The sequence below is a fragment of the Balaenoptera borealis genome (genome assembly GCF_965194805.1).
Source record: "Balaenoptera borealis genome assembly, chromosome: 5".
Lineage (NCBI taxonomy): Eukaryota > Metazoa > Chordata > Mammalia > Artiodactyla > Balaenopteridae > Balaenoptera > Balaenoptera borealis.
In genome coordinates, this window is record NC_138862.1 from 9,937,893 (window position 1) to 9,959,453 (window position 21,561).

The following is a 21,561-nucleotide window of genomic DNA, read 5'->3' on the forward strand; positions in this document are numbered from 1 at the left end:
TGGGGTAAAGAGAGGAGAAAAAGCTGTTTTGTGAATTATTAATCCATGTGTTAATAACAGTGTGTTAAGACTCTAATTGACCTCACTTTGAAGAAATTCTCTGTATTGGAAACTATTGTGTGCTACCACTTGTTGTAACAAAACTTTTGGGTAGAAATACTACATTTTGACATTCTAGCTAGTCAATGGAGTTTTTCCACACTACTTACTATATAGGTTTTCCCTAGCTCATGTAGACTCGTGACTGGGTGGTATCAGAATGAACTCTTCAGCTTAGAGACTTGTTCCTTTTAGCTGTTTTAGGGTAGATTAGGGGAAACTGAAAATATGATTACCTTGAGGGATATTCTATTTAATTGCCATTTTTATTGGCCATTTTCTTTGCCCAATTTCAATAGTTAGTCTGATGGGATGAAAGTCCTTGCAAAGGGAAAGTTTGTATACATTAATATAAATGAATTCTGTATTTATATGAATAAGTATTTTATTTTCTCATAGAAAAACATGAGCAAATCTTAAACTCTCTCTGGTTCCAACCAGCTTTACCATTCAGAGACTCTATAGTCATTATTTTTTTACTGTAATCCTTTGCGTTTTTCAACTGACTTCCCTATATTTTGAACTCTTGAGTCCTTACTTTTCACCCTAAATTGTCAGTCTGGATGATATTTGACTTGTGGACTCTGGGTAGTAAACCAAACCTTAATTAATCTCAATGCAATTGCCCTAAATGCAATTTTATTTTTTATTTTCTATTGTTGTTTCAGATAAAATCCTGCTATATTTATTTGATTCTTTTTTTTAAAACTGAAGGAGTTGATTTACAATATTGTGTTAGTTTCAGGTGTACAGTAAAGTGATTCAGTCATACATATAGTTATATTCTTTTCCATATTCTTTTTCATTATAGGTTATTACAAGATGTTCAATATAGTTCTCTGTGCTATACAGTAGGACCTTATATTTAACTATTTTATATATAGTAGTTTGTATCTGCTAATCCCAAATCTACAGTTATTTTAAAATCCACACATATACACAAATCTCTAAGTACACACTTATATCCCACTCAGTGGAGGTCAGATTGTTGTTAGGATAATAACCTCTCAGGGGGATACTCTCCCCCATGGCCTGGTCAATACATTTATACAATGTAATTAAACCATATCACTTCCATGACAGGAAATTGATGACCTTTTAATTATTTCAAGATAACTGAATATGTAATCATTTTCTCCTTTAACTGGGAGAGAAGAGTATATTTTGAATAAATTGAAAGTGGACTACAAATACTTATTTTGTGTGTATGCTGTACGTTTGTGCTCTCTTTCCACAAGATATCATTTTGGAGCGCTTTTCCCAGGATTTAGGAAAACAATTTAGAAAAGCCCATGTTAAAAATAGGAGATACACTACCAAATGTAAAATAGGTAGCTAGTGGGAAGCAGCCGCATAGCACAGGGAGATCAGCTCCGTTTTTTGTGACCACCTAGAGGGGTGGGATAGGGAGGGTGGGAGGGAGACGCAAGAGGGAGGAGATATGGGGATATATGTGTATGTATAGCTGATTCACTTTGTTATACAGCAGAAACTAACACACCATTGTAAAGCAATTTACTCCAATAAAGATGTTGAAAAAAAATAGGAGATTAATAATTTAGTAAACAGTGTTTAAAAGGTGCTTGATGATTATTGGAATTAAGAAAGATCTACCAATACTACCCTGAATTTTCATATGGTGTATAAGGTCACAATAAATTTTAAGACTGTCTGGTGGGAAATATATGGCAAGTAGCTCTTTAAAAAATTAGACTGAGGCCTGCTCATAACATCAGAGTTGGCTAATTCCCATGGGGAAGATTGAGTTACCACACACTTTTATTGTGGGACATTTTGGGTGACAGAGTGCGATGGACCATTATAGGGTCCATATTTTCCAAATCAAAAACCAAAACCCAACCTGTGATAGGTGTGCGGGTTTCTATGGGGATAATGGACCCTAATACTTCAAATCACAATTATTTCACACATTGGGACAACAAAGCTTTTATATTTTTAGTATAGCAGATTTTCCCCATTAAAAATATATATTTTATAATTCCCTTGAATAAGAAAATTCTCAGCCTCTACACTATGTGTATAGGTGACTAAAAAAACCCAAAAAAACCAACAAAAAAACCCCAACCTTTCCAAACGGGAGCATTGTCTTTCCAATCCGGTACAATAAAACTGCTTTGTCTCTCCTCATAGGCCAGAAATGTGGAAAACACCCTTTCTCACCATCTTCCATTAAGAGAAAAGAGAATTTGTGTTACTACTTGAAAAATCAACTGCTTAATCTTCGACTGAAATTCCAGTCAGTAAAATTAATGGAGAGTGGGACAATTTCACTAGAAACACCACACGGTGAGTGCTTTTGATTTATAGTTGGACGTATTAACTGTATAAATTATACCTAGAAGCAGCTCTTTACTAGATATATTTTATAACTAAATTAATATAGTGACTTCCACATGTTACATTTAAAATTTTCCTTTCTTTAAAAAATATGGCAGGCATGGTCTGAAACATTTCGTCAATCAGGGCTTTTCTTTAATAAACAATTTGGAATCTTATGGATTTTTTTCCTTAATTTTGAAGATACCATTAAGGATAGTGTTAAGATGGTGTGACACAATCCCCTGATTTTTTATGATGAAGACTATATTTGGAGTATAAACCCTTTGTGAAAAAAATACAGGCAGGTTGCTATTAAACTCCTGGCAAACTGGGAGGGTGAAGACAGAGTGGTAACTAGTAAACAAACCCTCTGCCTCTTTAAATTCCACAATCAGAATATAAGGTTCTTGAGGACAGGGGCAGATCAGGGTTTTTTAAAAAAAATTACTATTAAAGCAACAATGACCAGCACCTAGTACATATATAAGAGGCCCTTGATTAAAATACCCTTTTACTTTGTCAATAAACATTTCTTGAAAGTATGACACTATGCCAGGGCCTGGGGATTCAAAATCGACAAAAAGAGGACTTCTGCTTTTATGAAGCCAAAAGTTGAGTAGAGGAGATATCTATTATCTAAGGAAATATGCATAAGAATAGAGATTTATACACTGGAAAACAGGAGAGGAAAAAGTAAGTAGTCACCTGGAAGTGATATTTGAGTTGGGTCTTGAATATGTGCACAGATATTTATAAATAAACAGCAAAACCGTTGAGGTTTATTCACACTTCTCTGGCTTCCTCCCTTGAACCGGTTTGTTTCATGAACCAAGGAACTTTGATGCTAATGAATTTCTCCATTTTATTCCAGTCACCCACATTTTAATGGCAGACTCCTTTTTTTTTTGTCATGAAAATAGCTGCATTCAGTAGTTTAAACTTTACCAGAATTAAAATGTTAGTGAAATAAGCACAGAGGTCTTCTTCGAACTTTCCATGGTTTGCAGCTTTTAAGTGGTCAATACAGAGTAATGTTAAGAAACATGAATGAGTCGGAACGCTGGTTAAAATGGATTGAAACATCATTTTATTCTGAGCTGTAAATTTCTTGATGAAAAAAATTATTTTAACTGACCTTATTTCCTATGTATATATATCAAATGACACCTGAATCATGTTAAGGCCTTAACCTTTTCCCATTTCCTGTTGTAAAACTGCCTGAATCTGACATTTTTTTAAGTGGAGTTAAAACTGTTTTCACTTATGATGTCAGAATTCAGATAATGTCCAAATTGATGCTTAGTGATCTGTGTTTTAAACGTCTCGTTTTCTAAGATGTCTTCTCTTATTTTAAGGAAGAAAAGAATTGCATGTTTGGGTCTCTCTAGAATTAAAAATAGTCACTGATTACAATATTCCCTGTCGATTATTTGAAGCCTATAGTCTAGGTGACACAAGAGGCAAATTCATTGCAAGCCTTCAGCCAGATACTGAGTCTCAGTTCAAGAGCTGGGGGGCGAGTGTGGATGGTGTTTATGCTCCAAGCTGTCTTACTCTCCCACTGGGTGCTCAGGGCTCCCTAAGGACTCGCTTCCCCACCATCCCCTAAAGGACCTTGGCTCTAAGGGATATGGTCTCCTCACTATTTTCCCAAAGTATTTTCTCAAATACCTGCCATGGCTTGTGGCATATTCTTGTGTCCATTTATTAATTCTTCATTCAAACAATGATGATGAGCCCCTATTGTGTGTCATGTACTCTCCTAGGCTAAAGCAGTGAAAATCAGGTGGATTTCTGGCTTTCAAGGAAACAGACTATAGGAAAGTAAACCCAGAAGAAACAAAGATAATTTCAGGTTGCAATAAGTACAATGGAATAACAAGATAAAATAAAATAAAATAAAATAAAATAAATAAAATAAAATAAAATAAATAAAATAAAATATAGTAATGTATTGATAATAAAGAAAGGGGGCTGCAGGGGAGGGGTTTACTTTAGACCACATGGCCAGGGAAGGCTTGCCTGAGATGGTGATAAAGGAACCAGCAGGGCTCTGGGGAAGGAGAATTCTGGGTGGGGGGAATCATGGGAGCAAAAACCCTAAGGCATGTAGAGGAAAAGGAAGAAGTCCAGTGCCGCTGAAACCTGAAAGGAAAGGGAACAGTAATGCAAGGGGAGCTGGACGAGGGCCAGTTCTCACAAATAACTCTAATTTTATATATTTTAAAATAAGAGGTTTTATTATTGCTTAGTTCTGGCAAGGTCAACAGATTGGGAGAATATTACCATTGTAAAGACAGGTTGTTATACTGAAGGGTCACAAGCAGAACGGACATGGCCCGGCATGGGGGGCACATGAGGAAGCACCAGGTGGTCAGGAGGCAGAGGAGAGGGGAAAACAGTGGCATAAACCTTTATTGTGGCTTCTTGCCACAATGGACAAAAGAATGGGTGAGGCAGGGTAAACAGGTTTAAGATTGATTACTTTGAATAATTTCAGGAGGCTCTGGGGCATAGGAGCTGTCCTTAGGTGTTTGGTACGTGACCCTGGAGCGATTGGGGCAGGTGGATAGTGTCCTGGTATATGAAAGCCTGATAAAGAAGGAGTTAGGTGTGTGGGCTCTGGATTGGTTTACATTTGACAGGCACCCTCAGGGGTGAGTTGTTTACTATCTTTGGGAATTAGTTAACCCTGTGGGGCGGGGCAGTCCCTCTAGGAGCAGCAAGACCTCCTAAAGTGAAAGCATCAGAAAATAAGAGACACGGCTAATACATAAAAAAAGTATACCAGAGTATTGAAAAAGTTTATGAAACTAGAATAAACTTGACCAAACCTCACAGGAATGAGGATGAAAAATGACAATGCAAATGTACTCATGAACATGGATGCTAAAATCATAATAACATATCATTTGTGAATTATGAATGTTTTGTCTCTTTCATAACAGTCCTTATGCATTTAGTTTATATTTCCTTGTACTTGCTAGAATTTCCACTAAAATGTTGATAGAAATTATAACATGCATTTGAATCTTGTTCCTGACTCCCAAGGAGAGTGTTTAACTTTCATCATAAAGTATATTTGCTATGAATTTTCTTTATAGGTTAAGAAAGTCCCTTCATATTCCTAGTTTGTTAAAGGTTTTTTTTTTTTTCACATAAATGAGCATTGAAGTTTATCTAATCATTTTTCTGCATCTATTGGAAGGACCATATGATGATTTCATGTTTAATCTGTTAATGCAGTTAATTATATGAATTTTCTAATATTAATCCAACTTTGCCTTCCTAGGATAAACCCAAATTTACCACAACGTATTTTCCGTTTCTATACAGTACTAAATTTAGTTTGCAAATAGTTTGTTCAGGATTTTGTACCTGATAAGTGAATTTGATGTATAATTTCTTTATTTTGTAATGCCCTTGCAGATTTTGATATTATGATTAAGCTGGACTTTTTCTGTTCTCTGAAAGGTTTTGTGTATGACGGATGTCATTTCTTCCTTACATATTTAAAAGAGCTCACAGGTGAAGCCATCTGGACCTAGAATTTTCTCTGTGGAAATATTTTTATTTACAGATTCAATTTGTTAGATAAATATAGAGCTATTCATATTTTCTCTTTCTTTGTGTGTCAGGTTTGGTAAGATGTGATTGTCAAGGAATGTGTTCATTTCATATAAATTGTCAAGTTTACTGTCATAAAGTTTCTCATAATATCTTTTAACCATATTTTTAATGTCTATTTCTTGAAGGATGAGATGAATGTTCCAGATAGACCACACGCAAAGTCCTGGTGGTAAGAGAAGTGCAGCATTTGGGGAAAGCAAATCTATCATATAAATCTAAACACAGCACCAAAGTGGGTATTTTGAGATATTTTTAATAATTAGGAAAGAATAACGACAAAAATCATGGTCTTTGCCTGAAAAGAATTTATAGTCAACTTACATTGAGGCATGGCTTATATACATTCACATTTCAAGAGGGCACATATGAGACTATATGTATGTATGTCAAGTGCTTTACAGTGGATTTCAGATTGCATACAAAAGTGCCAAAGGAAATGCCAAATAAGGGGGAAATGAGTTAATATTTTTAGGTTGTTTAGAATATGATCATCTATGTTTTATGCATGTTTAGGTCAAATATATCCTTTGTAAAATATAAGCAATGTCTGCCTCTCCTAAGAAAATTTGATTTAAACTTGTACCCAGAAGCCTGTTATGTGCATGCCACTCCTTGGTGTGTTTTCTTTTGGCCAGTGGGCCCCTGGATCTCTTTTTATTTTCTCAAAACATTTTTTCTTCCTCTCTGAAACACTAAGCTAATAGTTTTGTAATGTAATAAAACTCAAAACAATTTTCACCTGCATCTTTGGCATAAATCAATTAAATTAGGCACAAATATTGGTGTTTTAGAGATGAAAAAGAATTACCCAATAGTGCTGATATGTGGGTACTGGTAATCTAATGAATAACATACATTCCCTTTCAGCTTACCAGCTGAAAGGAAATGATTTATTTTACAGAAATAAGTGAGCCTCAGTGTCCTGAGCATTGAATCTCATGTCTGGATCTTACATCTAGAATTAAAATAGAAAGTTTAACATATTTATTTAACTTATAAAATTTTTTTTTATAATTATAGAAAGCTAGGCATCACAGCCTCTAAAGTATGGCAAGGTGCAAGAGTATTTCTAAACTTTTCTTACCTTACAAAAATAGTCAGGACGGTGTGCCCCTTGCTGTTTTCTTTTTTTGTTTTTTGTCTTTTGTTTTTGGAAGAGCATTGTGTTGTCAGAGATAAGCAGAACAAAGATGTTGATTAGAGTTTATGGAGTTATCATTGTGAAGTACACTCTGTTTTATAAGTAAGGCTGGTCAGACAGAAATTAGAAGGAAAGCAAGTCATTTTTTTTTTTTTTTTTTTGACTCTGCATCATTGGTCTGTGTCCTGAGTGCCATCATTAGTGGCCTTCCTTGGCCCTCAAAGTGCTGAGAGATAATAACAATGAACATGGAATAAAAAATCATTCAAGGATGAAAGCAAATAAAAACAATTTCATACAAATGCTAGATGAATTTATTGCTCATAGATCCTCACTAAAATAACTCTTAATGAATGTACTTGGGGAAAAGAAAATTGAACCCAATAGGAAAGTGTGGACTCCTAGAGAGGCCTGTAGATGGGGCTGGAAGAGGTACAGACAGATCTTTAAGGGACGTCCCATCTGGCATTTCAACTTGATCTTTATAACAATGGCTATTGGGAGCATTTAAGCATGCAGAGACAGCTCCACTACCTGCTGAACAGTGGTTGGAAGGCAGCAAGATAGGAAGCAAAAAGATGGGTTAAGAGAATGTAGAGGATTTTCATGCAGGAAATGATGAGGACATCCACCAGGTAGTGGAGATGGGTCTTAGTGCTGTAGAAACAGAAAAGAAGGACCTACAAGTATGTCAGGGTGACTGGATATGAGCCGTGAAGCTATGACAGTAGTTAAGGATGACTCAAGTCTTTCCCTTAAGTTGTTGGTGGTGCCATTGACCGGGTTGGAAAGAAGGGTTTGTAGGAAGCAGTTTGGGTTTGAATACATTGAACTGAGAGGCTTACAAGGCATCTAAGTGGAGATGGGCCTCTTCAAACCCCAATAATGTGGTGTTATTACATGTTTTAGAATTTTTTCAATCTGATGGTTGTATGATATTCTCTCTCTGTCTCTCTCTTCCTCCCTCCCTCCCCCAACCATTAAATTGTATTCCTCTGATTACTAGTGAAGCCCAGAACTTTTCATTGGTTTATTAATCATTCTGGTTTACTCTTCTGTCAATTGCTTGTGAACAGTCTTTGGCATTTGTAATAGTTTGCTTACCCAACCAACATTTCCCTCCTTTCTTTCTTATTAAAAGTGTCCTGATTTGGTTGAGGTGTGAGGTGGCAATGTCCCAAGAAATGAGGGCAGGTCTTCCCTAAGCTCCTACAGATAAGCAATGATTGGTCATCTGACCCATTTCTGGCCAATAGGACCTACAGGAAAATCTCCTTTGCAGGTATTTGTGCTGTCTTTTCCAGTATTTGGCTTATAGATTTCACTCTGTTTATGGTGTCATACACAGGTTTTTAATTTTAATGTAGCAAAAAATGTATCATTCCTTCTTTCCTTGTCATCTTTTGTCTTGTTTTAGAAGTGATTCTCTATTCTGAGGTTCTAAAACTATTCTCTATTTTTTCCTCCATAAATGTTAAGTTAAAAAAATCTTTATATTTTAAATCCATCTGGAATTTATTTTTGAATCTGGCATGAGGCAAAGATGTTTTTACGAATGTGTAGTCAGTCAGCCCAGAACATTTTTTGAATAGTTCATTCTTTCTTTCTGGTTTATATTAGCACCTCTCTCATATATGAAGTGCACATGGATATGTTGGTCTGTTGTAAATTTCCCTAATCTGTTCATTTGGTCTCTTTTTCTACCACTATTTCTTTTCTCTAATAAGTTGTAAGCTCTCTTGAACTTTTTTTTATGTAAATAATTCTTTAGTCTACAAATAATGACAATTTTATTTCTTCATTTCCAATGCTTATATCGACTATTTCTTTTTCGTGCCTTATTATGCTGGCTAGGATTGCTGGTACAATTTTAAATAAAAGCAGTGAGAGTAGACGTTGTTTCTTGTTCCTGACTTGTTTTGGTTCTTTTAAGGGAATGTTATTAATTCTTCACCATCGTGTATGATTTATGTTGATTCCGTTGATCAGGTTAAAGGGGTTCCTTCCATCCTTAACTTGTTTAGGGTATTTGTTTTGTTATCCAGAAAGGTATTGAATTTTACTTTTGTGTTTTTCTGAATATTTTGATAATCATGTGGCTTTTCTCCTGTAATATGTTGTGAATTATATTTGTAGATTTTCTAATGTTAATCTAATCTGTAGTCCTGTGATAAGCCATATATGGCCATGATGTAATTATTTAATAGCCTGCTGGATTTAGGTTACCAATGTTTTATTTAGGATTCTTGCATTAATGATCATAAGATGGGTTGGCCTATAACACTTTTTTCTTTTAATGTCCTTGTCCAGTTTTGGTGCCTAGGTTATACCAGCCTCATAAATTTAAGTGGGGAGCCCTCCCTGGAATCATTTGTCTAAAAGAGGACAGTTTGTGGACTATACCTGTAAAATCATCTAGCTCTTCACAGTCTGTCTTTAGCATTAAGGACCCTCCAGGCAAAGGGACCCACTTTACTGTTAGCTGAGTCTTCTGTCCTCAAGCTCTGGATGGGCTACATGGAGTCCAACTCCCTCCTTTTTCCTCATCTTGAGGGACTCTTGGCTTTGACCTCCATTTTCCTCACACAGGACTAATAAAATAGCAGGAATTTCAAGAAATGAAGCAACTAAATTAGGGGGAGACACAAAAAGAAGTGTGTGGAAGTAAGAACTTTTAGTATCTTTTCTCTTCCCATGCTAGTGAGGAAAATGGAGGCTCCTACCATAGTTAAGAACGTGTAGATAACATGCTGGATAAAACCTTGCTTAATTTCTCCCTGGATTTCTATTTTGCAGGGAATTTGGATAAAGTCCAATTTGCAGGCCCTTTGGAAAAAAACTAAGTCACATGTTTATTTTTTATCTTAAAAAAATATGTGTCTGATTTTGAGCCCTTCAAGGACATTTTTCTTCTTTGAATCCACCCCTGAGCACAACGCCTGGTGTATCACAGGTGCTCAGTAAGGAACTGTCTGTTTGAAGATGTTTGTTCTTCTCCAAATAACTTATAAATTCAGTGTCAAAATCAGGCCGGGCAACGACTATTATATCTTCAGGGAAGAAAGCTCATTTTATTTCTGCTTGAAACTAAAAGCCCTCAAACCAATAAAATGGTGGAAAATGGAAGTTTTTTAGGACATTGTTAATTCCTACTATTTGATCACTTACATGGGTACGTTTATTTCCAATATTAAAATGGTCTTTTAAAAAAATATTTTGCTTGCATTCACTGCCTGCATTTCTTATCTTGGCCTTTTGGTGTCATTCTTAGATTAATCTGAAAAGCATATTAAGTAAGGGTGAAATTATTTCCCTAGCTTTGGATCTTTTTGGTCTCTGATTTGAACTGAAGATTATCATACTTATAGTGCAGTTTACTAATATAACCTTTTCAATGTTATCTTAACGGTATGTTTTATAACTGACACACAACTGTAGAAGTTTAAATACAATACAGAGAACCAGTAATAGTAAAGTAAGCCTTTATTTTTATGGTTAGTCTAGAAAGAGCTTTTTCTGAAGTTACTATACTGAAGTTACTAAAGTTAACTACATATGTTACTAAAATATGTATGTTACATATATAATTCTAACATAGTTCTAATTATATCATTACATAATAATGTAACAATATGACATTACATTATAATTTATATATGTAATATACAATATATACATATTTAGTTAAAGCAAACCAGGGTTCTTAAGCTATGACAAGTCCTGATTCATTCTCAGTGATCTGTAAAATAAAGCTTACTGCTCTCCATGGAGCTGCTGAGAGCTGATGAACTTGGCAACAGTTCCTCTTTCTCTTCTGTACATGGGGATACTCATACCCTTTTATCCACCTATGAATGAATATGAAAACCCTTTGGACTTCAAACTTATTGCTAATCCCAGTGTTAGCCACATGCTTTTCCTTCCCTCCCAACCTGCAAATGCCTCAATAACTTTTCTTCTTTTCACCATTAACTGTACTTTTTTTTTCTCCATTGTCATTTTAATGCATACGCTTAAGGAGATTGACTTTTGTATGGTGTAACAAATAAGTGAACAAGCCAACAAAATATATATTGACCCACAGTTCCATAAGCAAGAAGCAAAAGTGATGAATTCATTGTGTTTGACTGTTACACTTGGAATTCCCAATATTCTGTTTTTAAAGTCTCAGGGGAAGGAGTTGTACTTGTCTCCTGGATCTTTGAACAACTTCACTATTTGAGAGAATGAGTGTACTAACTCTGTATATCTGCCAGTAGCTAAGAGCTTAGTTGGCTCAACCTTCAAGTTTGGTGACCAGAGAAACCCTGGAGATCTATTTCTCAAAATATTCAACTTTCATTAGGATCCTTTCTGAACAATATAGCAAAATATATTTTTTAAAATACATTTTCTCAGCAAATGATTATTCTCATTTAGACCAAATTCAAATTTAGATCAAATTCAAATTCAGTCCTGCAGTTGGTCATGTTCTATGGTGTGAGATCAGTGGGATCTGAGAGCTCCACCATACTTTCAAGCTAGCATGTTGGCCTAACACAGTTTTATGGATGCTGGCAGAAGGTATGAGACCCCTACATAGGAGACAAATGACTTCATTACATATGGCGCAGCAAGCAGTGTGAGCATCACTGCGTTGGTTCTCCTTGTCCCCTTATACCATGGGTATAGTGCAGATAGGCCTAGATTTTGTTTATGCAATCAGTGGGTTGAAACCTTGTACTTAAGGAACCCAAATCTTACATAATGAGCAGTAAGCATTCTTACCCTTTGCTCCAGAAGAAGATATTATCTCTATCTTCCAAGGCTATTTGCTATACAAACATCCATGACAAGGTACTCCAGAACAAAGAGCGGTCGATGCCTTGTTTGGAAGATTTGTCTTTGAGAGACAGAGCAGAATGTGCTTTCAGAGCTGTCCCACCCTACAGGGGAGACAGTTGACTATTTATCCTCTAATTCCCATTTGTTATGGGCTGAGAGCTGATCCAGGGGCATTAATTCTCTCCCACTTCCGGTCTTCCTTACACTGTGAGAGAGAAATCCACGGTGGAGGAGGTGAGTTGCAGGTATGGATCATGGTATGGACAGTAAGTGTCTCGGGACCCTGGGGTGACATTGATAGCATCTGTCACACTCCCCAGTTTTAGTCCTTCCTCCTCCCAATATTACTCATATATATTATTTTCCCTTTCAATCCATGCCTGAGCTGTTAGGTCTGCTAGAAGCACTCATAGGCCTTAAGTGGCTGGTGGTGGTATTTTCAGTTAGACTTTTCTCAAGTCATTCCTCTTAACCAGTCTACTCCTCAACAGCATACCTGTTAGAGAGCGGGCTGGGGAAAGGAACAGAAGCAGAATTCAAAGAGGTCCATTTAGCTACTTATTAAATCTTTGGAAATATGGAGAGGGAAAGGTGGGAGCTAATTGCTCAAATATGTGTTTTAAAATTACTGTGTCTTTTGTTCCTGATCTCTATGACCCCAGCCTTGGAAAAGCAAGAGTTGGTCCTTAATCAAAGAGTGTGTCAAGGATTATTTTAAGAACAAATTGAGGAAATGTAAGCACAAGTCTTTCATCACCTTTTCACCACGATTAGATTTATTTGCGCTCTGTTGACGGCCCCCTTCTCTTTCAAGCTCTCCAACCGCTTTAGAATCAAGGGTGAAAAATGAAACCTAGTTCCTGCTTTTAAGAAAATGAGAGAATGCACATGCCATATTGACAGGTGCGTTTCCTGGGAGCTTAAAAGTATTGAGGATTTTTAGAAAAGAGCTATATGACCCTGGCCAATGAGAAATCCACTAACTCAGAATCTGGGATAAATTTAAAATGCTGGTGAAATGCATTGATACATTAGGGCTAGAAGTAGAGGAAGGGTTTGCCAAGCAAATTAAAAGTATAAACAAGGGAAATATATAGTCTTTATAAGGCTGAAGGCCAAAAAATATTTCTAAACACTTGTAAACCCTCTTTGAAATTGAACGCTTCTGTGAAACAATGAATGTTCTAATTCCTAATGTTTCTTTAAAAATCTATTATTAAAAATTCTCTAAGACAGTATGCTCTTTCCTTTCCTTGGGGGCCCTGTCATCCTTGTTGCCATATGAACTTGAAATTAAGCTGAATTTTGTGAAAATGTTTCTCTACTTCAGACTTTTTCAAAACTTTCCACCCAATTAGGGAAAATTAATGAGGTTTACTGTACTTTGTGTTGATATTTAGTCACTGGCAAACAGATGGGGCTTTGTTCCTACCAAGTTAGTGTTTGAAAGCAAGGAGTGGTTTTCTTAACTTTCCCAAAGATTAAGAAAACACTATTCTAGAAAGATTGTTTCTTATTATTCTAAGCAATTACCACTTTCCACCTTTTAGCTTGCTTTCTTCATACTTTCCTGAAGGGTTCCAAGTCTTCCACTCTATCATTTATTCTCTCACAGTATGGCCTTCCTTCCATATCCATGGATTCTGCATCCATGGATTCGACCAACCACAGATCAAAAATATTACCAAAATATTCCAGAAAGTTCCCCAAAGCAAAACTTGAATTTGCTGTGTGCTGGCAACAATTTACCTACCAATTACACTGTATCTACAAGTATTGACATAGCATTTACATTGTATTAAGTATTATAAGGAATCTAGAAATGATTTAAAGTGTACAGGAGATGTACGTAGGTTATACTCAAATACTACACCATTTCCTATAAGGGACTTGAAAATCTGTGAATTTTGGTTTTCTTGGGGGTCCTGGAACCCCCATGGATACAGAGGGACAACTGTATTTATACAATCATTACAGATCATAGCAAATGATGATAAATGAAATGAGATTTCAGTACAAACCCTTGATCATCAGGATGAAGAAATAGAGATCTGTAGAGGTAAACAGAGCCATCTAAGTTTTGCTGCTTATTTCAGGCAGATCCAGAATAAGAACCCTTGAATCCCTTACCCCTAGTCTGGACCTTTTTCCCAGCATGGTCCATTCCCTGAGAGAAAGAGGAAGGGATGGGAAGACAGAGGGAGAGGGAGAGGGTGAGAGAGAGAATGAGGGGCTGAGTAAAGGTTGTATCAGTATTTACTGTACCATTCTTGAAACTTTTCTCTAGGTCTGAAAATTTTTTTCAAAATAAAAATTAAAAAAAATATAAAAGTCTTAGTCATATTTTAAAAGTTTGACATAGTGCAGAAACAATAAGTCCCTGAAGGCATATTTATCAAATAAAGCAGATGTTTACTTTCAATTAAGGTTCAGAGAGGAGAAAGACTTTTCTCCTGTGATATTTTCTCTTTTTAAAAAATAGTCTTAAAATCTTTATTTTGAGTCACAGATAATTATTCATGAATATTATGTGTGTGATTCTTTTCCCTTATCATGAAATTCTGAGCCAGCAAAATTGACATTATGCATTTCATTCTGACGAGATATTAAGAATTTTTAAATGGACTTTTCTTGAAAGATTCATGGCCTAAATGGAGCTAAATAACTAAAAATTCAATACAGTCACTAATAGATATTTTACTTAATGCTATGAAGGCTAGCATACCAAACAATTGTACACAGATTATAATTGCAATATAATCTAATTTCTGTATTCTATAAGTTTCTTTAAATTTCTATAAATATTTCTTGATTTTAGAATGTTATGTAACACATTCTCTTAATAGTTGTATCATGAAATCTTCCCCTCTCCACATTAATTTAACTATTAGTACATTCTTTTTTTAAAAAATTTATTTATTATTTATTTATTTATCTTTGGCTGCGTTGGGTCTTTTTTGCCACGTGCGGGCTTTCTCTAGTTGCCGTGAGCAGTGGCTACTCTTCGTTGTGGTGCGTGGGCTTCTCATTGTAGCTCCTCTTGCTGCGGAGCACGGGCTCTAGAGTGCAGTCTCAGTAGTTGTGGCGCACGGGCTTAGTTGCTCCATGGCATGTGGGATCTTCCCAGACCAGAGCTTGAACCCATGCCCCTGCATTGGCAGGCAGATTCTTAATCACTGCGCCACCAGGGAAGCCCTATTAGTACATTCTTAATAATTATTTTAACATAAAATATGCATTTTTAATGTCATAATTAATCTTTATAACAGGTACTCTTGAACAAATAAATATTCATTTAACCTTAAACTGGCTGATGGAATTTTAGCATATAAAGCCTGTAAGGAAATTTTTTCTTCTCCTACCTATATTTAAAGTAAATTGTCAGATATTGAATCCAAATCCAAACAGCATGGTGTATGAGTTAGGGTTCTTCTGAGAAACAGAACCAATAAGATATATAGAGATATATACAAAGACTTTTATTGGGAGAGTTTGAGGCATACAATCATAGAGGGTGGGAAGTCCCACCATCTGCTGTCTGCAAGCTGGAGGCCCAGAAAGGCTGGAGGTATGGCTACAAATCCAACGGCCTGAGAACTAGGGGAACCAATGGTGTAAGTCCCAGAGACTAAAGCCCTGAGAACCAGGAAAAGAGAAGATAAATGTCTCAGCTCAAGCAGAGGGCAAATTCACCCTTCTTCTGCCTTTTGTTTTATTCAAGCCCTCAGTGGATTGGACGATGCCCACTGGAAGAAAGACATAATGTGCTTTACTTAGGCTACTGATTGAGGTGCTAATGCCTTCCGGAAACACCCTCACAGATGCACCCAGAAATAATGGTTTACCAGCTATGTGGGCATCCCGTAGCCCAGTCAAGGTGACACATAAAATTAAGCATCACACATAAGTATCACTGATGTTGTAACACTGGTTAGATAGGATGCAAATGACTGCACTCCCAGGTTTATGGATCACAGACAAGATTAGGGATGCCAGAAATGATACTGCAGTCATACAGCTATTTGGACCTCAAATGGCTGAAAAGATTTTTCTTGAATATCAAGGTCAAAGCCCAACCTTGATGCATTCTTAACAGAGATATGTAAACTTAAGCTGAGTCACACTGACCTCTTCATGAAAACTATTAGGAACCATACAAGCCATTAGAAAATACAGTGAAAAATATCACACTTGGGATTGCAGCAAAATATAAATTATCTAGGAATAAACTTTTTAAGACCTGTTTAATGCTTATGGAAAAAAAAAAACCCCTAGAAAAGCCTCATTAAGGAACATTAAAAAAATTAAGACTCATGAATAGAGGACATAGCTTGTCACTGGTTAAGGAGACTCAGTATTATTCAATAGTCTAAAGATTTCAATCCTTTAAAAATTAAATCAAGCTTCTTCCCCCTCCCCCCCTTCACCACCCCGGCCCCAGGAACTTGAAAATTAATACTAACGTTCAACTGGAAAAATAAATATCTAAGAATAGTCCTGAAAATTCTTTAAAAGTGGGATTGGGGGAGAGTATTTGGAGGGTAAGACTATCTCCACTAAATATTGAAATTTTTTATAGCATTACCTACAATATCTATATAGTTGGAACTGGAATAAGAACAGACATGTCAATTGAACAGAATATTCCAGAAATAGCTCATAATTTATGGGGAGCACAAACACACAAAACCCTAAGTACATTAAGGCAACATTTTATCAGCAAAATAAGATAATTCAATAAATTACATTTGCTTAATTTACTACCCATTTGGTTAAAAATATCCCACTCCTAAATATCAAACAAATTTCAGATGAACTAAAGATTTAACCACAAAACCATTTTATTACTAAAGAATTTTAAATCTCTATCCCTATCTACATCCATTCTTAGGAAGGAAGAGGAATTTATAAACATGATACAATAATCAGAGGTAAATAATGGGAAAGACTGATGAATTTACTTAAAAGTTGAAAACTTCGGCATGAAAAACATACTATAAGACAAATGGTGAGCCAGCAAAAGCATTTTTGAATATATAGGACAGAAGGTAAATTTCATTGCTATGTAAAATATTTACAAATCAATTTAAAATAAAAGAGCAAGCAATCCACAGAGGAAAAGAAGTGGTAAATAACTGGTAAACAAACACTATTCAACATTTCTCAATATTAGGAATCTCAAATTAAAACAAGATGCCAGTTTTTCTCATTTATCAGACAGTCAACAACAAAAGCATATTTGAAATTGCCCAGCGATGATGCTTGTATACACACTGGCCTGATGGGAATACAATGGAGGATCCTCTCTGCCGGGCAACAGTGAACATTCCTTTTGGAATTTAGGAATGTATCCTGCATCCAATGCTCTGCTGGGTACATAAAGTGGTGTGTTGAAAGATGTTCATTACAGCATTTTTAATGATAGCCAACAGTTGAAATATCTTAAGTGTCCACAGGTGGTATTTTGTTTAAGTAAATCACGATAAATCCAGACAATGAGGTAGGCTATAAGTCCTGGTGTTGGAGAGACTGCTCAACTAATGCTGTTAAGTAGAATCCCGCGTAAGACAACACGTACCATATGATCTCATAGGTGGGAGGGTCCAAAAACCTATATTTGGTGATTATCTCTGGGGCCTGGAGCTGGGGACTGGAGTGGGATGGGAGATCTGGTTTCATTTCTGTATCAGTTGGATTTCAATTGCAGATGACAGGAGTGACTCTAGTTGTGTTAAGCAGAGATTGATGTAATAGTTATTTCTTAATAAATGCTGGAGAGGGTGTGGAGAAAAGGGAACCCTCTTGCACTGTTCGTGGGAATGTAAGTTGGTGCAGCCACTGTGGAAAACAGTTGGAGGTTCTTCAAAAAACTAAAAATAGAGTTACCATATAATCCAGCAATCCACTCCTGGACACATATCCAGAGAAAAATCTAATTCGAAAAGATACGTGCACCCCAATGTTCACTGCAGCACTATTTACAATAGCCAAAACATAGAAGCCACCTAAGTGTCCTTTGACAGATGAATGGATAAAGATGATGTGGTATATATATATATATATATATATATATATATATATATATATATATATATATACACACACACACACACACACACACAATGGAATATTACTTAGGCATAAAAAGAATGAAATAATGCCATTTGCAGCAACATGGATGGACCTAGAGATTATTATACTAAGTGAAATAAGCCAGACAGAGAAAGACAAATACCATGTGATATCACTTATATGTGGACTCTAAAATATGATAAAATGAACTTACTTACAAAATAGAAACATACTCACAGACATAGAACACAAACAAACTTTTGGTTACCAAAAGTGAAAGGTGGGGGAGGGAGAAATTAGGAGTTTGGGATGAGTAGTCACAGACTACTATATATAAAATAGATAAACAACGAGGTCCTACTGTATAGCACAGGGACCTACGTTCAATACCCTGCAATAAACCATAATGGAAAAGAATACAAAAAAGAAGAAAAAGTCATATATATAAGACTGAATCTCGGTGCTTTGTGACCACCTAGAGGGGTGGGATAGGGAGGGTGGGAGGGAGACACAAGAGGGAGGACATATGGGGATATATGTATAGGTATAGCTGATTCACTTTGTTATACAGCAGAAACTAACACACCATTGTAAAGCAATTATACTCCAATAAAGATGTTAAAAAAAAGACTGAATCACTTTGTTGTACACCAGAAACTAACAAAACATTGTAAATCAACTATACTTCACTTAAAAAAATAAAATAAAAAAATTTTAAAATTAATTATTTCTTCTATAACCCAGTATTTGTGTTCCTTAAAAACTTTGTGTTCTTAAAAAAAAAACCCCACAACTTTGTGTTCTTCAAAATTAATAATTACAGAATATATAGGTTCAGTGCAGATCACTCAAAACTTATGTCATTTTGCATCTAGGGCACCAGCAAAAACAATGGTTTGAACCTCAGAGGGCACTTGGACAGGTGACTGAACATGGCCGGAGTTAGCCTCAGGGACGTTTAAAATGAATAAAGACAAATGAATGAAAATGCTGGCTTTGGGACTGAGACAATGCAGATGGAAACTCCAAACCTGGAAGGAAGAGCAACCTATTCTGCGCAAAGCTTTGCAAGGCTGGGGGCGGCTCTGCTTGGGGGAGGGAGCCGCGGGTGCAGGCAATCCTCTTTAATTTTCTTAGGGTAGAGTTGAGAAGCATTCTGTTGTGGAGCTGAAGATTTTTCTTTTCCTGTTCCTCTTGCTCAGAAAAAAAACTGTGTATGAATCAAGACAATTGTCATGTTACTGTCACATCATCCCCTGACTCCCAGTCCTACATGAGCTATTTTGGAGTCTTAGAAAGAGGCCTTGTGGCAGAACAGACTGTACATGGAGTGAGGGCCCTACAGAATTGTCAGAGGGCTGGAGGAGGGGGCTCTAGGGTGGTCATCTGGAGGACTCCAAGAACAAGTTGGGGCACTGGCCCTCTAGGGGAGCCACTACCTGGTACTGGAGGGGACTAGGAGACCACCAGTGGAACTGCTGAGTTAAAATATGCACTGTCAGTGCATCAGAAAAATAAGGAGTGGTGCGTGAATATATTGTGGATATGTGATAAAGCAAAAATAACGTGAACAACGGTAGGATCTAGATGGTGGCTATAATGGGTGTTCACTCCACAATACTTTCAACTACTATGTATCCTTGAAAAGGTTCATAATTAACCAAAACAAAACAAAAACGAAAAAAGACGTTTTTCTCTTTCTGACTTACTCTGTATGACAGACTCTAGGTCCCATCCACATCTCTACAAATGACCCAATTTCATTTCTTTTTATGGCTGAGTAATATTCCATTATATATGTGGAATCTAGAAAACTGGTACAGATGAACCTATTTGCAGGGCAGGAATAGAAATGCAGACATAGAGAATGGACATGTGGACACAGGGCGGGAAGGAGAGGGTGGGATGAATTGGGAGATTAGGTTTGACATAAATACACTACCATGTATAGAATAGCTAGCTAGTGGGAACCTACTGTATAGTACAGGGAACTCAGCTCGGTGCTCTGTGATGACCTAGATGGGTGGGATGGGGGAGGGAGGTCCAAGAGGGAGGGCATATATACATACATATAGCTGATACACTTCACTGTACAGCAGAAACTAACACAACGTTGTAAAGCAATTATACTCCAATTAAAAAACAAAAACAGACTTGTAGCGTCTGTCTATAGCTGCTCTTGCTCTAACTGCCCCTCTAGATGCCTGAGGCTGGTGACTGGACCCTGGGAGGGCGAGTCTGGCCCCCTCACAGACACACCTGCCCTGGCCGTGGTGATTGGGCTGGAGCTGCGGGAGATCACCTTTCTTACCCTCCATCACCGCACCTACCATCAGCAATGTCCCAAGTAGCAGGAAGATGGCCCCCACCTCGCCCGTGCTTGCCTTCTTTTTTTGCAGATCTTGCAAGTGTGCTTTTAATTTGAAGAAGCTTAGTTTGACTCCTTGATTCAAGAAAATCTGAGAATCATGGTTCTTAGCTTCCAAGTGTCTGCAGTTTAGGGTTGAACAGAAGAAACTCATACTGAGTGAAGTAAGTCAGACAGAGAAAGACAAATATCCCTTGTATGTGGAATCTAAAAAAATGGTACAAATGAACTTATTTACAAAACAGAAATAGAGTCACAGATGTAGAAAACAAACTTATGGTTACCAGGGGGAAAGGGAGGGAGGGATAAATTGGGAGATTGGGATTGACATATACACACTACTATGTATAAAATAGATAACTAATAAGGACCTACTGTATAGCACAGGGAACTCTACTCAATACTCTGTGATGACCTATATGGGAAAAGAATCTAAAAAAGAGTGGATATATGTTTATGTATACCTGATCCACTTTACTGTACACCTGAAACTAACACAACATTTTTAAAAATAATTTTTATTGGAGTATAGTTGCTTTACAATGTTGTGTTAGTTTCTACTGTACAGCAAAATGAATCAGCCATGCATATACATATATCCCCTCTTCTTTGGATTCCCTTCCCATTTAGGTCACCACAGCGCGTTAAGTAGAGTTTCTTGTGCTATACAGTATGTTCTCATTAGTTGTCTGTAACACAACATTTTAAATCAACTGTACTCCAATAAAAATTTAAAAAAATAAAATAAAGTATATACTTTAGGAGATATGTATCTATATGACTATATTAAGTGTTTGCTAGTAAAATAAAGATATTGCAAAGCATAAGGAAAAAAGAAAGGAAAGTGGCTGTAATTGATGCTGATGTAATGGATTCTCTTTATCCACTGCAATTTCATACTGTTTTGTATTGTTTTCTCTTTTTTCTTTTTCATGAGTTTTATAAATGAGGTATAATTTATATACATTAAAGTGCACAGTTTGATGAGTTTTGATAAATGTATATAGTTGTATAGTTACCACACCAGTCACAATATAGAACATATCCATGACCTCAGAAAGTTCTTTTGTGCCACCCCTAGGGGCAC

General features: G+C 36.5%; 1 protein-coding gene across 45 annotated transcripts in view; it reads left to right on the forward strand.

Moving 5' to 3' along the window:
• Positions 1 to 21,561, forward strand: part of SETD4 (SET domain containing 4) — a 472,148-nt gene that overhangs the window by 417,969 nt on the left and 32,618 nt on the right. For all 45 annotated transcript variants that reach the window (XR_014245464.1, XR_014245465.1, XR_014245488.1 and 42 more), the window contains 2 exons: positions 2,251 to 2,406; positions 6,195 to 6,238. The gene's annotated coding sequence lies outside the window, so the exon portion shown is untranslated. The remainder of the gene's footprint in view (positions 1 to 2,250; positions 2,407 to 6,194; positions 6,239 to 21,561) is intronic.